The 5,461-nt window shown below is 52.3% G+C and overlaps 1 protein-coding gene across 1 annotated transcript in view; it reads right to left on the bottom strand.

Moving 5' to 3' along the window:
* Positions 1-540, bottom strand: part of LOC105560450 (carbonic anhydrase-related protein 10) — a 10,870-nt gene extending 10,330 nt beyond the window's left edge. Inside the window, exon 1 of the mRNA XM_012009583.1 lies at positions 84-540. The gene's annotated coding sequence lies outside the window, so the exon portion shown is untranslated. The remainder of the gene's footprint in view (positions 1-83) is intronic.
* Positions 541-5,461: the final 4,921 nt, after the last annotated feature.

Genomic DNA, 5,461 nt, shown 5'->3' with positions numbered 1-5,461 from the left:
CCCTCCTCTCACCCCCCCCCCCCGGTTACGCGCTTACGCCGCCTGTTTTTCCCCCTTTAAGGCCGCTCTAAGGGGATACTGACCGTGGACGACGAGAAGGATGACGTCTTCCTTTCCTCCTCCTCCTCCTTCTCCGCCGGCGCACCACTTCTTCCGCCGATTTTGCCGTCGACCGCGGCCACGACGACGCGCGCCACGCAAGGCCGGTGTCCCCGTCGAGGACGATGCCGCCGGAGGACGATGCCGCCGTGCGCGTCGGCGGCAGGTTCGCGGCCCGGCGTCCGGAGAGAAACTCGTCACGGATAACTCCCCGGTCTTCCCTTATCGCTCCTCCCGATGTTCTTCGCTCTACCTCGGTATTCCTCCCGGTCCGGATTTTTCCTCCCTTTTTTCCTCTCTCTCTCTCTCTTTCTCTCTCTTTCTCTCTCTCTCCCCACGGATCGCGGAATAATTTCGTTAAAAGCGCACGGCGGCGAAGGAACGACGAAGGAGGAACGACTGCCCTACGAGGCGACTGTATACGTCCCTCCTCGCGCGTCGTCCTCCACCCCCCTGCGCCCCTTCTCCCGCGCGGTCCTTTTCTCTTTCCCTCGCGCGCCGGCCGTCCGCGGCGTCTCTCTCCCGCCCTCAATGGTACCCTGGCGCACGCGCCAGGTGTGTCCTTCCTCTCTGCCCTCCGCGTGCGCGTTCTCTCCTCTCTCGTTCTCTCTCTCGCTCGCCCGCTCGCTCGCTCGCTCGCCCGCCCCCTCCCACCCTCTTCTGTTCTTCACCCTCTCGCGCGCGCGATCTATTTCGTATTCGTTCCTCCTGCGCGTCCCGCTCAGCTCGCTCGCTACGTTCGCGCTTGTTCGGCCGCCGCATCGACGCGTCCGGACACGGGGGACGAGATTCTCTCGTGCCTCCGTTCGCTCGCACGCTCGCACGCTCGCCAGCCATCATCGTCGTCGTCGTCGTCCTCGTCAGGACGTTTGCGCATTCGTGCCGCTGACGCGAGTCGGATCGGGACGAGAGGAACGAGAGGGCAGGAAGCACGAAGGGATAGGGACGGCCCGAGGGAAGACGCTTCTCCGTTTTCTCTCCCCTCACGGAGTCACGGAGGAATCCCGCGCGAGCCGGCTCGAATTACGGCGAATTGACCTATTTGCCTCGAAAGGGGTGGGCTGCGCTCCTTCGGCAGGAGGCGAGCCCGCGCGCTCTCTCTTGCGAGAAGCGTCCGGAATCGTAAGCCGGATAAGGGCGCAATGTCGTAGAGCGCGACCTCGAAGCTGCTCTCCTCAATTTCCCTTCCCTTTGTATGCAAGCGGCGGCGCTCGATTGCACAAAGGGGAGAGGGATCGAGGGTTGGAAAATCTTGGAGCATATCCCTCTCTCCCTCCCCTCTCTCTCTCTCTCGCGCGCGCGCTTTTACCCCCTTCGTCCCTCTCCCACCATCGGATTCGCGTTTCTTTTCTTCTCGGGACTTACCGCGCGTAACCAGAGCGCGCTATTATATCGGGCGTTCGGTCGGTCGATTCCAGGGTTGCTCCCGCTTTCCGGAGAAGTATGCCAGGAATTTATAGAATCCATCGGGGATATCGGCAAACTGATCTCGTCCCGTCTGGATATTTCTTGAACCACCACAAACGCAGATACACAACTTTGAGCGGACGTTCGAATTATAATTATCGCGGGCGCGAGCGCGCGAAAATTAGACCGGTCGGCGTGGATTTATTAAAAGCGGCCGCGCGAAACATCGATGTGCTCCCGTATGTATTGCGCTAATGACCGTGTTACGCGGCACGGATACGTGACGTACATTAAGAAGCGGAGATCCCCCGCGAAAGATACGACGGGTGTCCGTAGAATCGGCAAATATTACGGATTCGCGTACGCTGCTAACAATAGTATCGTTAACGTCGATCCGATAGGTCTCCGTAAACGTAACAATTATGCCCCTGAATGAATGTTTCATTTACAAGAGGGCGACTTTCGTTTTCTACATTTTGCCCGAGAGTGCTCGGAATACGACGGCTATATTTAATTCCGCGCCCCAAGAATATCCACGGTGGCTTCGCGGAGGAGCGGCCTCCACTTCCGCGAGTTTCCTCTCGCGTTTTCTCTCGGCCCGGGGAGAGGGGGGCTCGGGGCTCGGCATCGCCTAGCGTTAATCCTGTCATCGGCATCGGTCCGCGGAACTTTACGGCGGCGACTTCCGGCACCGCGCCGCTGGTACATCGATAGACACGTCGGGGCGAAATTACGCTCGGGGATCCTCTGGCGTTGGCGTTTCGAGGTCACCGGGCGCCCCCGCCAGGATCTCCGGCGCGCGGATACACCGAAAAGCCCCTGACTGGTCGACTCTACGCGGAGGCGCTTATCGATTTTCAAAGCGGCATAGCCCCCCCGCGAACGCCGCTCACCAGCAGGTCGTCACCGTCGCCGTCGTCGACGTCCTCGCAGCCACTGTCATCCTCCACGCTCTCACCTTCCTCCGCCACTGTCCCTCCGCGAGAGACCAAGGCGAGGAAGGTGAGCGATAGAGGGGGGACGTTTGCACGTGGCGATCGGCCGAATCGATGAGACGCGTCCAAATGTCCGGATGCACTCTCGCGGCTGCATCTGATTGCCCGCTGCACATGCATGCCTGTTGGGATATTGGATTTGCCGAGAGACTTATGTCCAGGCCCCGCGTCGGCACGTTCCACGACGACGGCCGGAGTCGGCGGCGGCGTCGGCGTCGGCGTCGGCGGCGGCGAGCGACGACGGAGAGATTATGGGTTATCGATATTGCGGACTTAGCTCGCCGAGCGCGAGCCGGGACGCTCATGGATATGCAAAAATGTAAAAAAGCGCTTCCCCAGACAACGTGGGCGGGGGTGTTTGGCCGATCGTGTCGCCGTGGCGTGAGCAAACTAGTTTGCCTCTTTCGGGAACACGTCAAGAGACGCCGCCGGATCCGAAAAGCCTATGGCCCATCGGACAAATTCAGGGCGATGTTTTTGGTCGATGTCCGATAGTCTAACAACGAGGGGTCGCGCAAAAAGAGGGACTGCGCGGGAAAGGTGTGGAGAGGAGGAAATTTATGGGACTATCAAGGCGGAAACGGATGTCGAAGCGGGGAAAATTACGCGGGCGTTTCGATACGTTTGCATAAGTTTGATTTACGCGCGTAAACGCGTTGCTTTGTGGGGGCGGGGGGGAAAATTGCACGCGAATCGCCGTCGCCGCAAACACAATTGTTCGAACGGAGAAGCTGATCGAGGACACGCGAGGATGAATACAGGCGCTTGCCATTGAAATTTCTTCGCACTTATCACAGAGCCCGGTGCCCTCCCGTCCGACTAATGCGGGAGTGTTCCACTTACACGAGAGATAGCGGTTCATCATTGCGAAAATGTATAGAGGCAATTAGCCGTGTCACGTGACATTATGTTCTGTCAAAACTTTGGGCAGCTTTAGAACCGTTATTAACGTCTACAACGTTTCCATATCGTATATTTCGCCGACGTTCTAAAACGCCACTATATGATTACTCGGGCCTAAAGTATGAGTTTAAATTTGGCGATTACCTTGCAAATTTTGGAAGTTAAATTAGGCAATTCATGCACTCCGCTTTTCCGCAGAGGGGAAACGGTAAATATCTCAGGGGGCTTTCAACGATCAACTCTTTAAGCGATCGTTTGAGCGCGTAATTGCTATAACTGAATGCTACGAGCATGGCGCGGCTTATGAATAGTAATTCATGCATTATTATTAGCTTTGACTGCAACGATCTGATTACTATCAGTTTCCGATATCGTACTTATTAGTAGTCATCCGGCGCGGACTGCAAATACGAATTTTGCAGATGAATGAAACAAAGAACGAACAGAGAAAGGACGACGACCTCGTCGTGAAAATAGTGCCTTTATTTAAACAAACATTGTGCGGACCGTGTGGCACGAATCTTTCAAATCGCCTAAAATTCGTCGCTATTTTAATCGCTACCAAATATCTATTCCGATCTGCTGATTGGAAGGTGCAATGAAATTACCTTAACTTCATTCATAAATCACACATATAATAGACTGACTTTGCTAAAGTTAGACGGAAGCGGGCAATGTCACTTTGTGATTTAAAAACTTGGTATTTTACATGGGTACGGGTGACATTCTTCTGCTTCCAAGTCAAAGAGCGATGTTATTTTTATTCCGTACTCGGATACCGGGGACCAGCCGTTAATCGAAGTCATGGGTAATGTCCGGAAAATTACCTAGACATCCGGGGTAAGACCTGAAATATCTTGTTACTTGTCTGTAGACAGCACGAGTCCCAAAATATTCACGCGACAAGTTCCAGAGCACGTGTACAACGAATAGAAATAAATTACGAGTCAACAAATTATTGCCCATCTGAATTCAAATCGACCTTTCCGGAATTTAACCCAAGAGCTGCGATATTTATTGCGGAATGGTAAACGACAAACGTCTCTCGAAATTTCCCTAATTGACTTTACATTCGCTGAAGAATGCATATCGTTAGAACAGAGCGTATTTTGAGCTCCGATTTAACGATGTCACGACGCTAACGACTAATTTATCATAAGGAACTCTAACTTCCATAGAAAAGGATACTACTTTCTGTACATTTGCGCTTTCAATTTTAAAATCGCCAGGAGTTCACACATTGAATTTCATCTTATTTTCGTATCGTTTATAAGCATTATGTTTCCTGCTATTTGAATTTCAAATTACTACAAAAGACGTCTCGCCAAGAATTCCCAGCCGTGAGATCCGCCCGAACATGCGGCAATAACAAGTAGTAGCTACAATAAAAAAAGAGAGAGAGAGAGGGAAGGAACAGTCGCTCGGAAGTTACTTCTTCGAATAGTAGCGATGAAACATTCTTTTCAGGAGTCGAACACAGAAACGTCGTCGGCCTCGAAAATCCAATAAAGACGGTGCTCGCAAAGCGAGGCAAAGAAAGGATTACCATGCCGACGAGAATAATGCCCGATGTACCGCGAATTATAACAGCAAAACGTCGTCGCGTTCTTGACGAAACATTAAAAAGGTGATGACCTTTTCAGCTGCCAATTTTATGTAAACCCGAGAAATCCCACGATTGCAGTAACGTCCTGCGCGTGCCGTTGATTCAATATTCCAATAATCTGCTAATCTAGAAATAGATTCTTACATGGTACTTTTTTTAATATTACACGGAAAGACCGATATGGTTACCACATGTCTAATTAGGGTTGGCACAACCCCAATAGATAGTAATATTTGGGACAGCTATATCTGTGGTTGTCGTACCCACATTGGTATGTTAAGGGGATGCTGGAGTGATTCTGCACTTTCGCACCTTTTGCACTTAAAACTGTCTGTTTCGTGGAAAGATTTGTGTAATACACAAATTAAATGGCACGTGTACAGATGATCGAAAGCAGCTTGCTATTCCGGCTAAATTAAAGAACAATATGACATCACTGAAACTAAGTTTG

This window comes from Vollenhovia emeryi, unplaced genomic scaffold (genome assembly GCF_000949405.1).
Source record: "Vollenhovia emeryi isolate VEMERY1.0 unplaced genomic scaffold, V.emery_V1.0 DF939230.1, whole genome shotgun sequence".
In the NCBI taxonomy this organism is placed as follows: domain Eukaryota; kingdom Metazoa; phylum Arthropoda; class Insecta; order Hymenoptera; family Formicidae; genus Vollenhovia; species Vollenhovia emeryi.
The sequence above is the reverse complement of the archived record's forward strand: the minus strand, read 5'-3'. Positions and strand labels throughout refer to the sequence as shown.